The following is a 15,940-nucleotide window of genomic DNA, read 5'->3' as shown; positions in this document are numbered from 1 at the left end:
GTCACCTATAGAAACTCACAGAAACTATGATAAGCATTTTACATAATTATCTAATTTAATTCTCATAGTATCCCAAGTTAGATAGTCAGATTATCTCAAATTTAAAGTAAAAGAAAACTGAACAGCAGAAAGTTCAATGTCTTGCTCGAGATCACATTGTGGAGATCTGGTGTTGCTGAAAGCCAGGTGAATGTATAACTAACTCCCGAGTTCGTGCTGTAACTGATATATCTTCCCCAGGGCCAGGGGAGTCTCAATAAACAAAGTGATGTGGGTTGGGGCAATAATGCAGAAATCAAAGGGACTGAAAAGGGGAGATGAGTAGGAAAAGAAAAAGAAAATCAGTAGGGGCTAGGGCACAATGAATGTACCTGGTCAATGTTCAATTATCATTTAGTGATTTGATTTATTTTACTTAACAGGATATGGAAACAGCATAGACAATCCAAATCCTCCTATTCTTCCTAAGTTAACACAAATCAAATACTTAAAATTTAATTAAAAATTCAAGCACCATCAAAGTTCCATACTAACCATTTCATTCCATTATATTTTAAACATTTTGAAGAAAAAATCTGATTATTTGAATGTTCTCAATATTTTGCTCTTTAAATGTTAGTGGATGTAACTCAATGCCAAATTTGGCTTGATTTTATCCTAATGACTTCTGCAAAATAGCTATCATTTATTCACTAAGCAAATGGAAGTAATCTGATGATTTTTTAATGCTACCTGGAATTATAGTCAGTGCCTTTTCGATAATGTACTCCTGGGCATAAACTTAAGATCCTGCTTTGTATTGAAAAGTTCACATTAAAACTCTTCTCTGTGAACATAATAGTAGAAAACAGAAGATCAACCAGCTGATAGGTAGCCTGCTGGAGACCATCTCTCTGCTCATATGTCACCTGATCTCTGGAATACAGCATCCCCATAATTCCACTCCCCAGCACACTTCGACAGCTCCCCTAATGTCCTTGCAACCAAGAGCAGAATACTCACCATGGCCACAAAGCCCCTCACCTGATGTCCCACTTCCTTGTTGCCTCTATCTTCCAGATATTCTGAATTTCTTTAATGTCTTTGAACATGTCAGTCTTCCTCTCACCTCAGGACTTTTGCAGATGGTGGTTCTTTGAAATGTTCTTACTTCCTCCATACATCTTGCCAACCCTATACTCTAAGTCTCATAGCAACCATCACTTGCTTGAGGAAGTTTTCCCAGATCTTTCTGACCAGGTCAAACCCTCCATCCCCTCAAATATGCTCTTAAAGTTATAGTCCTTTCCTTCAAGGTATCCATGACAGTGTGACTTCACATGTATTTTAGTGTGATTCTCTGATTAGTTTCTATCCCTCTCAGTAGACTGTAAGTGCCTCAAGGACAAAGACTATGTGCATATTTGCTCTGCAATCCCCAGCATCCAGCACAGTGCCAGGCCTGTTACTCAGTAAATTACATGTTAAATAAGTAAATGGAGGAACAAGTGTTAAAATAAATAAAAAATTATAATTCAGGTTTTTGAGGGTCTCAACCAGCTTTCTTAAAAGAATCATTAAAATCTTCCCATATCCAGAGCTTTCTAATCTTATTATCTCCATAGTCCATAATCTGATGGTAAGCGAAAACATTAATAATGCATAATTCACACACAATTTTCACTTTTAAGGAGTTTCACATTAATTACTACATTTCATTTGACTTACAGATAAAGAATATGAAGCTCAAAATGCCTCAAAGACACAAAGTCAGAATTCTAATCATACCACCACGACTCCTGGCAGATCTAAAAAAGGAAGGTGAGGAACTGGAAATTGGGTCCACTTCTGAAGACCTGTTGGGAAAGATATTTGAAAATAGAAGTATTTCTTAAACCCCAAACAAAAACACAGATTTAATTTATTAAAGGGGTTAGCTTGTTAAAGTTGAGATAGATTGGGTCATGTATCTATCTGGCCAGAGACTATACCTGATAGGGAAGTATAAAAGTAGAAAAGAGGGGCTCCTGGGTGGCTCAATCAGTTAAGCATCTGACTCTTGATTTCAGCTCAAGTCATGGTCTCAGGGCCGTGAGGTCAAGGCCCATGTCGGGCACCATGCTCAGTGAGGAGTCTACTTGAGATTCTCTCTATCCCTCTGCCCTCCCTCTGCTGATGTGCTCTCTCTCTCTCTCTCTCTCTCAAAAAAACAAAAAAACAAAAAAACCAAAAAACCAAAAAACCAAAAAACAAAACAAAACAAAAAAAACACCCTACCAAAAAAAGGAGAAAAGAAGACTATCAGGTCAATTCCATGGCTTAGAGAGCAACTGTCACCAGTTTCTCCTTCATGTATCTGTTTTGTGCTTATTATTTATATTGTACAAGCAACTAACTTATAGGTTCTGCTATTCCTGATTTGCCTATACAATACAATTTAGCATTCCATTATCCACCTGGCTCTCAATGTTTCCTGTGAATACTCTTAGTCTCACAACAAAAACAAAAATTGTAAGAACTGTATTTAAGCACAACTCAGTGCTCCACACACAAGGGTCTTAAAGATCATTTGACCCAAAACATCTTTTACAGACTTCATTGAGTACAGTCAATCCCAAAAGAGATGACCAAGAAGCTGAGTACAGATTTTGATACTGTTGAGTTAGAAAGACAAAAATTGGAGTCCTAATTCCACTAAGGTTGAGGAGTCCTGGAAACTCTCCATGCTTTGCTTTGGGTACCTTAAAGACCCATATGCCATAAATACATCAATCTTCACCATGGTAGAAGCCCTGATTCAAATCATCTGAATCCTTGAATTTGAGTTAAGGTAATCCAGGACTTCTATTGGCTCTAGCCTCCTACTAGAAACAAAATCCTCTCTGGAGGAATACCATCTTAGAGCTCATTTTACCCTGGTATTTTTTTCAGATACAGTGTCTTGAGTTCAATAAAAACCCAATCAAGCCCAAGAAGAAATAAGAGAAAGGGATGACAAACCAAGAGGGAAAAACAGACAAGATCAACAGACTCATATGGCATCCGAATGATAGTATCATGAGATACAGACTATGTTTAATATGCTCCAAGAGATGATATACATAATTGAGAATTCTGATAGGGAACTGGAAACTATCTAAAAACCAAGTGGAAAAACATATAACTGGAAAATACGATAATCAAAATTAAGAACCCAAAGAAGGTTTTTAATAGTTCGGTAAACCTAGCTAAAGAATTAGTGAACATAGGTCAGGAGAAAATATCCAGGAAGAAACATGCAGAAACAAAGGGATTTTTTTAGAAATAGAGAAGAACCAAAACAATATGATCATACTGCGTTTTTAAAAAATAACCTCACTGGGGCGCCTGGGTGGCTTAGTTGGTTAAGCAGCTGCCTTCGGCTCAGGTCATGATCCCAGGGTCCTGGGATCAAGTTCCACTTTGGGATTGAGCCCCACGTCAGGCTCCCTGCTCAGCAGAGAGCCTGCTTCTCTCTCTCCCCCTGCCTGCTGCTCTGCCTACTTGTGCTCTCTCCCTATCTCTCTGTCAAATAAATAAATAAAATCTTTTTTAAAAAATATAACTTCACTGAAGAGGGTGGAGGGAAAAGGTGCTGACCTAAGTAACTCTGGAAATGAAGGGAGAGGTCTGTAAGGTCTGTAAGACCAAAAGTTAAGGGAAACATACATAAGCACAGTTCTCTAGTTGGTAAAGTTGTGTCCCATGGGGTACAGGTTAACAATTCTGAATTTACTACACATGCATACCAGAACTGAACAGTGAAGTAAGTGGACAGCAGATAGGAACTGGTTTCTCACTGTTAGAGAGAGAGTTTACAGATAAGCAAGGGGAGGAAGCTAGAATGATCCACATAGTAATAGATTAGAGAACCAGAGTCATCAAAATGAATTCATATTTAGCTTAATATAGTTATAGATGGTAACACAATCTGCATAATATTTACACGAATACCATATAACATTTATAGGTATGTATACATATGTGGTTAGTATACACATGTCAGACTAGAAGCAATGTCACCCAAGTAGCAATAAGCACACCAAGCACACAGATCTTGATTTTTAACACCATTATCCAATATAAGAAACCAGGCCTCTTCATAGAAATGGTTGATCCTGGGACTGGAATAGGAAATATTCAAAATAAGCCTGGGAAGAATCTATAGTACTCCAAAATAATGAAGTTCACACACACACACACACACACACACACAGAAATACACAAAAAACCCACAAGGATGGTGGTATGTCAAAGGAACCCAAAAGCCAAATAAAAGAGTTCCCAAGGGCCAAAGCTGGGAGAAATTGAATAACAAACTAAATAAAGTATAATGCAAAGTTGCGTTATAACTCCAAGTACAAAATAAATGTCCACAACATAAATAAATGATTGAATAAAGAAATAAATGAGAAAGAAGAGACAAATCTCCTGTGCAGAAGAATTCCAAATAATTTATGTAGATATTCTTCCCTTGAGGAGAAGCATAACTCTTTACTCCTTAAGTCTGGGCTATGCACAGTGACTTCTTTTCAAAGAATACAGTGTGGAAAAGGCAAAAATAGCTTAACTTTATAGTGGAGAAACCTGATAACTGCAAAAATTAGCCAAATGATCAAGGTCAAGATCAGAGTGATAAGTCATGTTGATTGTGTGTACTCTTGAGATAGCATGACAAAAATGGCAGGTTACCTCTGTGGACTTTCTCCCAAAACTCCACAGCCCTAACCTAATCATGAGAAAAGTATCAGCCAGGAGGAGCCTAAGGAAATGAGATGACCAAATGTAATCTGGAATCCTAGAACAGAATAAGAACACTAGGTAAAAAGCAAGGGAATCTTAATAAATGATGAACTTCAGTTAATAATAATGTATCAATATTGGTTCATTCATAAATGTGGACTGTATAAATAATTATAATGTCTGAAGAGATTTCACATACATGTAGAATTAAAATATGTGACAATAGCTGAATATTAGATGGGAAAGTGACAAATGCATTACGTAGGGGAAAGTTATTATCTGTTTTATATTATTTATCTAATAAGAATAATGACGATGATGCTAATATGCTATTATGGTGAAATGCCTATCATTTTCTATGAAAAGTCATCTGCTAAGAACTGTATTGTTTTATAGACAAGACTAACATGAGTCCTGTCTCTGAACTACAATGTTGGTACATGGTCCCTAGGTAAGTAAGGAGTTCCTGGTCTTGGAAGTACAAGCAGTGCATCTTGCTTTAATATCTTTTAATACTTAAAATAGCAACCTTATAAAACATAAAACACATTTTTAAAAATGTGTTCCCTTTAAAAAAAAACTCTTTAGATTATCAGTTCTTCTGAATTTATAAATTTCAACCTACAAATAATCTTTAGAGAAAGTGGGTAAGGTGGGATACAGTTATATACTGTTCCTCCCAAGAGCACAATGAAAACCTTAAATTCTCAACTGCAACATGGTTGCTGTATCATATCATAGAAGTGGCACCAGCTAAATGAAGCAAGACAGTGAAATGAGATTCTTTTCACGTTTCATAGAACACAGGGATTTGTGGGGGGTTTTCATAGGGGGTAAATACTGAATGTAATATTTCAATCACACCCGAAAGAACACGAGTTAATATTTCATAGCTACTTAATCCACCCATTCAGAAATGGTAATACAAATGTTCAAATATTTATGCTTCGTAGGCAAAACATGGTGCCCTGAATTATTGTATTGTGCTCTCTTATGCCACTGACTTACAATTCATTTCAGATCAGGTAACCAGAAAATCACTGTATTCAACAGGGGAGCACTAGTGATAAAGTCTTTATACTCACAATCCTTTCATTTTTATTCACACACAAGAATTACTTGCCTCCTTGAATAAAATTAAAACATTCACAAAGTCAGTGATTAAGAAAGGTATTAGTGTAAAAAATAGTGTGCCTTTAATTGACCTGATTGCAATTTCCTATCTACTTTGTGTGTAAAATTCAAAGGCTCTTGTGAAAAGAGTGCTTCTACTGAAATATCCTGTTATTCCCAGACATGAGTGCCTTTAATATAATCTTTCCACCTCAACCATAATGAAAGTTGCATGTCGGGTTTTCAACCCCATCCTTTAATGTTCCCAAAAAGTGTTTTGAGAACATGAGTAAGGTCAGAGAGGAACTGCATTATTTGGAATGCTTTTTACTCATTTAATACCCTTCTTTCTACTATCACTATCCCCAGGCTATCAAGGCAGAAAATCAAGTTCAGACAACAGCTTAGACCCTACAGAGTGAATGTCAAGGTTAAGAGGACGTCAAGCACCATGCATGACTTGACAGAGGAATCCCTCCTCTTCTACACTGTAGCAACTTCGAAGTGTGGAGGGTGAGGTAGGGGAGCAGAGCTCATCACTTCCCACGTCCAACGCCTGTACCCCAACCCAATTCTGTTCTTTTCAGAGATACATTTCCTCTTCTATCTCCTCACTGGCCTAAACAATCTAGCAGCATTGAGGGACATTTTAAAACCATATATTGTCATCAAGTACCCCTGGACATGAGGCATACCTCTCATGTCACATCACCTCTCGGGTATCCTTTCCACGAATGCATAATCCCAATCTAATCGTAAGAAAACATCAGACAAACACAAACGGAGACACATGAGACAAAATAACTGGCCAATAATCTTCAAAAGTGTCAAGGTTCCAGGGGTGCCTTAGTGGGTCAGTTGGTTAAGCCTCTGACTCTTGATTTGGGCTCAGGTCATGGGATCAAGCCTGGGTCGTCGGGCTTTGCACTGAGTGTGGAGCCTACTTAAGATTCTCTCTCTCTCTCTCTCCCTCTGCCACTCCCTACCCTGACTTGTGTGCATGCGCACACACTCTCTCTCTAATTTAAAGAAAAAGTATCAAGGTTCCAAAAGACAAGGACAGGCTGAAGCACTATCACAGACCGGAGGAGACTCCGGAGACATGGCGACTAATGCACTGTTGCAACCCAGACTGGATCTTAGAACAAAAGAAGGACGTTAGGGGAAAACTGGTGAAATCCTACTAAGTCCTGTACATCAGCTAATTGTATTGTACTAAGGTTAATGTCTTAGTTTTGATACATGTTCTATGATTATGTAAAATGTTAAAAAAAAGCTGAGTGAAGGGTACTGAGACTTTTTTTAAAAACTATTTTATTAGATGTAAATTATCGCAAAATTTAAAAATTAACTATTAGAAAGACAAAGGAAAAAAAAGTCACCATATATTGTGATAAGGAAAGAAGGAAGAGAAGAAGGGATAAAAGAAAGAAGGAAGGAGGAAGGGAGGGAGGGAGGGAGGGAGGGAGGGAGGGAGGGAGGGAGGGAGGGAGGGAGGGAGGGAAGGAAGGGAGGGCGGAAGGAAGATTCTCAATTAAAGAGATATTCAGGAAGTTTGAAAAATGCTGACAAATTCCTCAGTGGATATGAGTCATTCATTTGAAACCTTTCCAATGCATACAGAGTCAGAAGGTGACATAATATGGTGGTTAATAACACAGACTTTAGGACAAGATATAGCTTAGTTTAAGACTTGGCTTGATCACTTATTAGCATTGTCTCTAATGACACATTACTTTATCCTCTGAAACTAGGTTTTCTCATATGTAAAATAAGGATGTGACTAGTACCAACTTCATAGGATTTTTATGAAGATAAAATGGAGCCATACACATAAAGCTCTTAGCACATGTCTGGCATATAGAAAGCACTTAATAAATGGAAGCCATTAATATTAGCACAGAAACTGGCACTAAAGATTAATAATTCCCTCATTCCATTCAGCCTTATCCAATCTTGCCCATTCTCTAAGCGCCAGTGGAAACTCAATGTCTTTATAAAGACTACGATAAGTTCTCTAACCCATTTTGTTTATGATGTACTATGTACTGTGTAGTTATCATTCATTATTATTTTATGCGTGGTGGTCATAGTCCATCAATTAGACTATATGACCCTTGATGATAAAGACCACCTTGTTCCTTCTTATATTTTCCTTGGCATCAGTGTCGAGTACATAGTAGGTATTCAAAAAGACAAGCAAGTTTATGATTATGCTATTTTAAAATGTTTCTCAGGGAATCTGGTACCACCATGGATTTAATCACTGGGAATTTAGAGTCCTGTCAAAACAGGAGTTGAGGAGGTAAACATATCCTCAAAAGCCCTTTAAAGAAGAAATAAAAAGTCTTTCAGAATCTTCTTCACTCCAAATGCAAACTAAATTAGATTCTTCACTACTATCTCTGGGGTTTATGTCATGTGTTTTTCTCTTGTAAAGAAGGCACTTTCAGATAAAGTCTCTCAGGGACTTCCACAAACACATTTCTTTAGCTGAAAACCATTCTCCCAGGAAATTCACCCAAAATTCTTAATAATTTCCACATTCAGATACCATGACCACAGACAACACCAGGAAGAGAAACATCATTTCTTCAAACAATTCCCTTATGTAGCATTACGGTTTCTTAAGTGCTTTTAAGTGTTTTGTTTTAATTGATTCTCATAAAAACTCTGAGAGGCTGTCTAGAAAGTATTATTATCCCCAGTTTGCAGATAAGACAACTGAGGCCCAGACTTGCCAAAAATCACACAATTAGGAAGTTGCAATTATAGGTCTCTTGTCTCATTCATCGAGCATTTATTGAGCGTTTCCCATAGGCTTTCCTGCACTGTTTGCTCCCTCAGCTCACATGCCCACTTCTGTCATAGCGTTGTGCTCATCATGAAGGATTACAATCATCTACTTAATTGTCTGAGTCCTCCCCTGGACTACAAGCTTCTTTCAGGCAAGCATTTGTCTTGCCCCAGCTCTATTCCTAGTACCCAGCGCCAAGAAGACACTCAATAAAGCACTTGTGGAATAGATGAATGGGGACAACTAAAAAAAATGGTGCTAAAGGATATGCCAAAAAGAGCTCAAATTAATTGTTTTGGATGAATGCAAATGACATCATCACTTTTGCAGATCTTCTCACCTTATAACCCAGTTCTTCCCAACAGAGAGACTGGCTTTTGGGATATAACACAGTGCACTCTCGGGGAAGGAGAGAAGACAGTAAGACTAAGTGGTCATTGGAGAAGCATGAAATGAAGTCTGGTTACTATAGTACTCTCTGTAAAAGCTTGTTTTATCTAAATAAGTTGTAATCCTGACTTTGTCATACTCCCTAGGCAACTCTCACTTCTTCCAAAGAAAAGGATAGAAGTGACAACTTTTGATTTGGAGTTACCAAACTAAAGGGAATTAATGTTCCTAAATGAAAGTAAGACAAGCTCACTGACTCCCAGGATGGCGGAATACTGGAAGAGATTCCTAAGGGATTGAAAAATCAGCCCCTGAAAATCTTCTATGTGACATATTCGCCTTCCTGAGCTTTTTTCAGCTACAGCAGCCTATGTCTTACTTCTCTTCCTGTCCTACATTCTACATCAACATTACTGCTCCTACCTCCTTCATTGCAACATCTCCTTCTTTCAATTCATAGCTATTTGGTTGCACAAGCCCTACCTTCAGATCAGAACCATGAAACATTTGAGGCACTTGTGGTTTTTCAGAAAGTTGGCAGAGAGTTTGTTCTCCATAGTGATGGCATCAATTTCCCCATGTGGGAAAAACGCCAGTCGCTAGTAACAGTATGTGATGCTAAGCACCCCGAGTGGTTCCAGGAGGCTGTGTGGTGTCTGAAAAGAGCACCAAATAGGAATTCGAAGACACAGTTCTGGCCTTGACTCTTACAAACACTTCAACACGACCTTGGATAAATCACCCAGTTTCTCTGATGCTCTGTTTTATTTTCTCATCTCTAAAGTCAGCATGGGCCCTTCTAGATCCTGTGTGCTAAGTTCTGCTGTGCTACTGACAACTTGTACTGGGGATGGAGAAGGGTGGGGGTATGTGATTAGGAAATCTTGACAACCAAAGAGCTTTTTCTTTCAGACTAATTAACAGTGTGGACTGTTTTTTTCTCTTGTTCCAGAAAAACTGGAAGACAAATAGAACAGGTTTGGGGAGACAATCTGGGTCAACATGGAAGGAAATATGTATTAGTTAAAATCAAAGGCGTTGCCCACAGAAGAATAAAGAATAAGAGAAGTCATTTGTAATCACTAAAAAAACAGAAAGTCACTAAAGAAAAAATATGCATAGTAATTTATATTTAACCTGCTCTAAATAAAAATAACCAACAGATAAGTTCACTGTTTGGACCATCTGTATCTGATAAGCGTAAGTTTAAATCCTGGCACCATCTGCTCAACTGGAATTTAATACCGTATCAATCTGCCAAATCACAATTATGATCGCAAGGACAGCAGCCTCGTGGCGTGTGATCTAAATAGTGACCATTCTCTAATAGGATGAGAAACCAGAGCCAGGCCAACTTGGATGGAAATTATTTTAGTGCTTTATGTTCACCCTGATTAAAACCAAATAGAGGCATGTAACTGGCGGAGCCACAAGCAGCCCAACTTTCAGAGTAGGAGAAACATTCTGAGTAGAGCTCAGAATACCCAAGAACCTAGCACTAAAGAGAAGGAACAATGAAGGCAGAGAATCAAAGTAGAGATTTAAAAGTATATCTGTCCATCTATGGAAAGTCACTCCTTACCTAACCATCTGACCTACTGTCTTAGATTAGCCATGGGGCATTTTTCAGTGGGGAGCAGGCAAGCCATTAAAACATACTCCATTACTGAGATAGTGATTGCCAGCCTGAGAGATCCTTAAATTTTCAGACTCTTAAAATTATCTCGTCCAAAAACTTTACGAGTGAGAAGAAAACTGAGTCCCACAGGATCAGGCAACTTTCCCAGGTCACCACCCAGCTAGGAGCAGAACAAATCTTTCCCCCTGAACCAATGCTTATCCCATGATGCCTCCCCCAGAGTCCCCGCAGCTAAAGACACTTACACAGATTTTCCTCTTCTTACCAAAAAGCATCATGTGATTTTCAAGCTACTCACATTGTTGCCTTTCTTAAATTTCTCCACCTATCTTACTGTATTAAAACTATGTTTCTCTAAGATAGTATCTTTCATAATTTTTAGCTCCATTTTACAAAATATGAGTTATTCATATTTTATATTATCTCTATATCACTATGGAGGAGTTATATCCATAATTTTTAAGTAAGTGTGATTATAATAGCACAATCTCTATAATACTCGATTCTAGACATACCGGACTAACCATCAGTTCCATAAAACTCCCTGGAACCATTCCTTTAAAGATCTGTGTACATGCTGTTTGCACCCACTGTTGCTTCCCCCTGAATGGCCCTCCCCTATTCCACACCCCCACCAGCCCAACTCTTGCTCATCTTTAAAGACCCAACTCGAATGTTGCCTCTTCTTCAGAGCTTTCCCTGACCTGATCCAAAAGGCAGAATTCGTTTCTCTCTCTGCATTTTATTTGTTCCTCGAATCTAGGACTTACTAATTATCTGATAATGATTTATATTTGTATTTGTGTCTCCACTAGAGTTTGAGCACCTCATGGGCAGAGACGGGGTTTTATGTATCTCCAGCATCTAACAGTGCCTGGCATGCAGGAGGGCCTAGGAAAATGTTCTGTTGTCTAATGATGTCAATGCTATAACAGTCATTGCCAAGATCTGCACCATTTTTCTTGTTCTACACTCCAGACATTAACAATGACCTTTTGGTACAAAAACTACCACAGTCAGTAAGTATTGGGTAAAGCCCATAACACCGATAAGAGTTGGGGGTACAGAGAAGGAAGGAGGATGTTCACACTCTGAGGCTATTTCAATTCTAATGGTGGGTTTTGTGTCTTTTACAATAAGAATCAGACATTAAAATGTGTCCAAAGGGCATGAGGCTCATTCCCACAGACATGAATTTTCAATAGTAAATCTAAAAATAGCTGTCTGAAGTTTAATAAGGAATAGGGAATGTTACAGTATAATTTTCTATGTAAAAAGCCAAAAAACTCATTTCAATAATAATAATATAAAAAAGTAATATTCATTGACAGCTTACCATAACCCAGGCACTTCACTAAGCACTTCCTATTCATAATTTCATTAAAACTTCTCAGCAACTCCATAAAGTAGTTACTGTTATCATTCCCATTTTATAGATGAGGAAACTGAGTCATCAAGAGTTTAGGTAACTCGTATGCCCAAAGTCAAACAAGAAATAAGTGGTAGAGTGAGGGTTTGACCCAGTCAGATGGATTCCACAGCTCCTGGTCTAGTTCAATACAAACTAGGAAAACCAAGAGCTCAGTAAATTCGCTGAAGCTCCTGTTGCTAATCAGGAGAAAGAGGACTTTAGCTTAGCCTTTCTTAGCTCTGGACAGGGAAGCTACATGCTGGTAGACACTCTAGAACCTCCAAAGAACGGGGAAACATGAGACCTATACCAACCCAAAGGAACAAATTGTGAAAAGGTTGAAATCACTTAATCCGTAGGCCACGCTTTGTGCATAAAACCAAGATTATTGCCTATGCAAAATGATTGCCCCCAAAAGCATAAACTGAGAACGTTTTATTCCATCAGCTGGGTGTGCTTGTGTACTTTCATGGGTTGGAAATTGAGCTCGGCTTTAATGAGGCTAGTGTGTATATTTCCTGGCAATTATTTATTTATTGTTCATTGGACAGCTTTTAGCTTTCATCCAAAGAGACAGTGATGTATTTCTGTTTTCATTAGGAGAGAGAGCAAAAAGCTGAGGTCCCTTTAGGGAGAGATTGGTTTCTGGCCCATCTTATTTTTGATCATAGTAATTGTTGTCTTTGGAAAAGGGGGGAGATTATAATGAGTATGGTTTATACATGTATTAACAACTTCTTAATACAGTGCATTATAGTTTGCTGAGTGTTCTCCTATAGGCATCATCTTATTTGAACCACACAACAAGCCAGTGAGGCAGGTGGATTTGTTCCCATTGTTTGCAGGAAGGCCAGACTCAGTTTGCCCAGTGGCTAGCCTTGGCTCTGTAAGCAGCACAATTGGGGTATGAAACTCTAGCCTGATTCCAAGTCTCGGATCTTCTACTAAACCAGCCACTATGTTCGCTGGTCTTTGTGGTTTGAATGAAGTTGCTTAGAAACTACCCCACTGGCTCAGCGCCTCTTATATCACCCAAACAACTTGTGATCCCTGGGATAGAGAAGAAATACGTGGTAAATATAAGTCATTCAACCAGGGCACCTGGATGGCTCAGTCGGTTAAGCGTCTGCCTTCGACCCAGATTATGATGCCAGGGGTTCTGGGATCGATCGAGCCCCATGCCAGGGTCCCCCCTCAGTAGGCAGCCTGCTTCTCCCTCTCCCCCTGCTGCTGTGCACGCTTGCTCCATCTCCCTCTCTCTCTCTAATAAATAAATAAAATATATTTTTAAAAGTGACTCACCAAGACAGCCTGGATAAAAAAAAATTAATAAAATAAAATGTGTAAAGCTTTTCTATATTACATTCTCACAAGAGAGTTAAAAATCCGAACTTTCGCTTGTGGAGTGAGGTTGGCGAGCACCAGTTTTAGAGATAAATGGCCAGAGTCTCTACTAAATAGGGAGGTTTGAAAATTCATCTGGACTTGAATTTGGAACATCCAAAGGCAACATCAGAAGCAAAAATAACTCATCTGCTTCCCGTTGCTGAGACTTGGCCGCTGGTGTGGCACCTGTTTGGCATCACATGAGTGGAGAATGTAAACGCTTCTGTACAAAAGCGAAAAACAATCCTTGAAGATTAGATTCTTTACAATAGATCATCTCCTCCTACTGTTTTTTTTTTTTAATTTTTTTTTTATTTTTTTACCTAAGCAGAAAATACTATAATTGTGTTTTAAACCTTGGAGACTTTTGTCTAATAAATACTGTGGTGTCCTAGGTGTAAAACAGATGCTGTGGAGATTCAATGGGGAGTACTCATTAGTGCGTTTTAATTCTTCCTCTTCCCCTCCCCAGCGCGGACTGCCAGAGCAGGAGAGGATTTATCAAAACCAGATAAAGCTGGCCGGCACAATTCAAACACCTGGGCAATTTTGCCTTATCTTCCTAGGTAAGCTGGGTTCTTTTGTGTTCATTATCTGTCCTGTTTCTGGAAGATCTAAAGTATAAAACAAGAAAAAGCTGGCTGTAACAATGGATTCCATTTAACGTACAAATAATGGAATAGCACAGTCCTTTGGGGACAGGACTATGATGGACAGCACCTGAAGCCATTATCACTAAACTCTTTGTTTTGTCCAATAAAACAAAAAGAGGTAGGATGGGAAAAGAAAAAAGCCCTCAGAGTAGGGCTGACATGCAAACTTCAGACATCTCTTCTTCCTTCCGTGCATCTTCCCCAAGCTTGGGAAGAAAGCCGTGATAGAGGAGACTCCCCGCAGGTCGTAAAATTCAGATGGAAACAGACTCGACCTTGATGGTATCAAGCCCTCACAATGTAGATTTCTACATAATAAAGTAATGAATTTAAAATGATAACATCAGAATTTCTTCTAAGTTGGAAGGAAAATGACAAAGATCACAGACTTCACCTCCACCTGGGCCACAAGAACAAAAGAAAATTTTTCTTAAACTTTAACTTTCACAATTGACATCACATTCTTTTATTTAACAGTTGATGTGGTTTCCTTTATGAGACTGGAGGCTCACTCATGCTGGAAATATGGCAGGTACCTGCAAAGCACTCACCAAAATCTAGAAGACACAGTTCTACAATGAATGAAAAACAACTGTTCTGCCTGAAACAGCTTCCATGTTTCTAATCTTGCATTAAAAAGTAACTACGGCGGCGCCTGGCTGACTCAGCCGGTTAAGCTTCCAACTCTTGATTTTGGCTCAGGTCATGATCTCGGGGTCCTGAGATGGAGCCACAGTATAGGGCTCTATGCTCAGCGGGGTGCCTAGGATTCTCTCTCTCTCCCTCTGCCCCCACCCCCCCCCCCAACACTCTTCTTTCTCTCCCTCTCTCTCTCCCTCTCAAAAAGAAAAAAGTAACTACAAAATCTCTGGGTCTACTGATGAATCTGTACATGATTTCAGTGAGCAACATCAGGCTCCTTAAAATGTGAGCCTCTAAAGCTTCACTTTGCAAGACAGTAACCATTTAGCTGTAGGTGGCTAGTGAGCACTGAATCATGGCACGTGTAACTGAAGAGTTTGATTTTTGAATTTTATTGTGTTAATTATTTTAAATTTTAAAAATTGAGGCAACGAAAAATATGTAGAAATATATTGAAATGATAATATTTTTATGTATTGGGTTAAATAAAATATTTTACTCAAATTAATTTTACTCGTTTTACTTTTTTTTTTTTCATGTAGCTACTAGAATATTTTCAATTATATACATGGCTCCTTTTACGTTTCTACTGCCCAAAAGATGGCAGAATCTCCCTTACAGATAGAATCTACCTTGGATCTAAGGGAGGACTCTATTTTAGATACCATCACAAGATGTTTATTTTCCAGAAGGAAAAAGACTGTGTGGTAGCTTGGACTTCTGGTAGAATGGTCTCGTATCACAAAGGCTGAAATCCCAGGTTCTAGAAACCCGTGTCTCAGGTCTGAACACTAGCTCTGCTTTTTACTAGCTGTGCAACCTTAGGAAAGTTGCTTCACCCCTTTGAGCCCATTACTTTGAGTGTTCAGATAGTGAAAGAATATATTCAGCGAGTAAGTGCTCAGAATGTATCAGCTAGTTATTACTATCATTGTCATTAGCAACAATTCTAAAATACTACTGTTGTTATTTGAAGATTATTAGGGGATGACCTAAAATTCCAAACATGAATTTAAGAAAAATTCTGATCTTATAGACCACATGTATGAATTTGCAAGGGACTAATAGTCTATCTTTTGGCAAACCATCAAGTAGCAAGAACATTCAAAACTTGAGATTAGGGGCACCTAGGTGGCACAGCGGTTAGGCGTCTGCCTTCGGCTCAGGGC

The 15,940-nt window shown here is 38.6% G+C and overlaps 1 protein-coding gene and 1 long non-coding RNA gene across 5 annotated transcripts in view; one reads left to right on the top strand and one right to left on the bottom strand.

The window, feature by feature from the left end:
• Positions 1 to 15,940, bottom strand: part of KCTD16 (potassium channel tetramerization domain containing 16) — a 295,941-nt gene that overhangs the window by 218,520 nt on the left and 61,481 nt on the right. The window lies entirely within an intron of this gene.
• The window catches only part of LOC130542733 (uncharacterized), a 51,496-nt gene that overhangs the window by 23,440 nt on the left and 12,116 nt on the right, over positions 1 to 15,940 (top strand). For 2 of the 3 annotated variants that reach the window (XR_008957489.1, XR_008957485.1), the window contains exons 4-5: positions 13,949 to 14,042; positions 14,607 to 15,276. This is a non-coding gene — a long non-coding RNA (uncharacterized LOC130542733). Of the gene's footprint in view, positions 1 to 13,948; positions 14,043 to 14,606; positions 15,277 to 15,940 lie in introns of those variants that run through there. The other variant, XR_008957486.1, reaches the window with a different exon arrangement.

The sequence above is a fragment of the Ursus arctos genome, unplaced genomic scaffold, assembly GCF_023065955.2.
Source record: "Ursus arctos isolate Adak ecotype North America unplaced genomic scaffold, UrsArc2.0 scaffold_5, whole genome shotgun sequence".
NCBI classification, from domain to species: domain Eukaryota; kingdom Metazoa; phylum Chordata; class Mammalia; order Carnivora; family Ursidae; genus Ursus; species Ursus arctos.
Note: the sequence above shows the minus strand (reverse complement) of the source record. Positions and strands in the feature narration are given on the sequence as shown.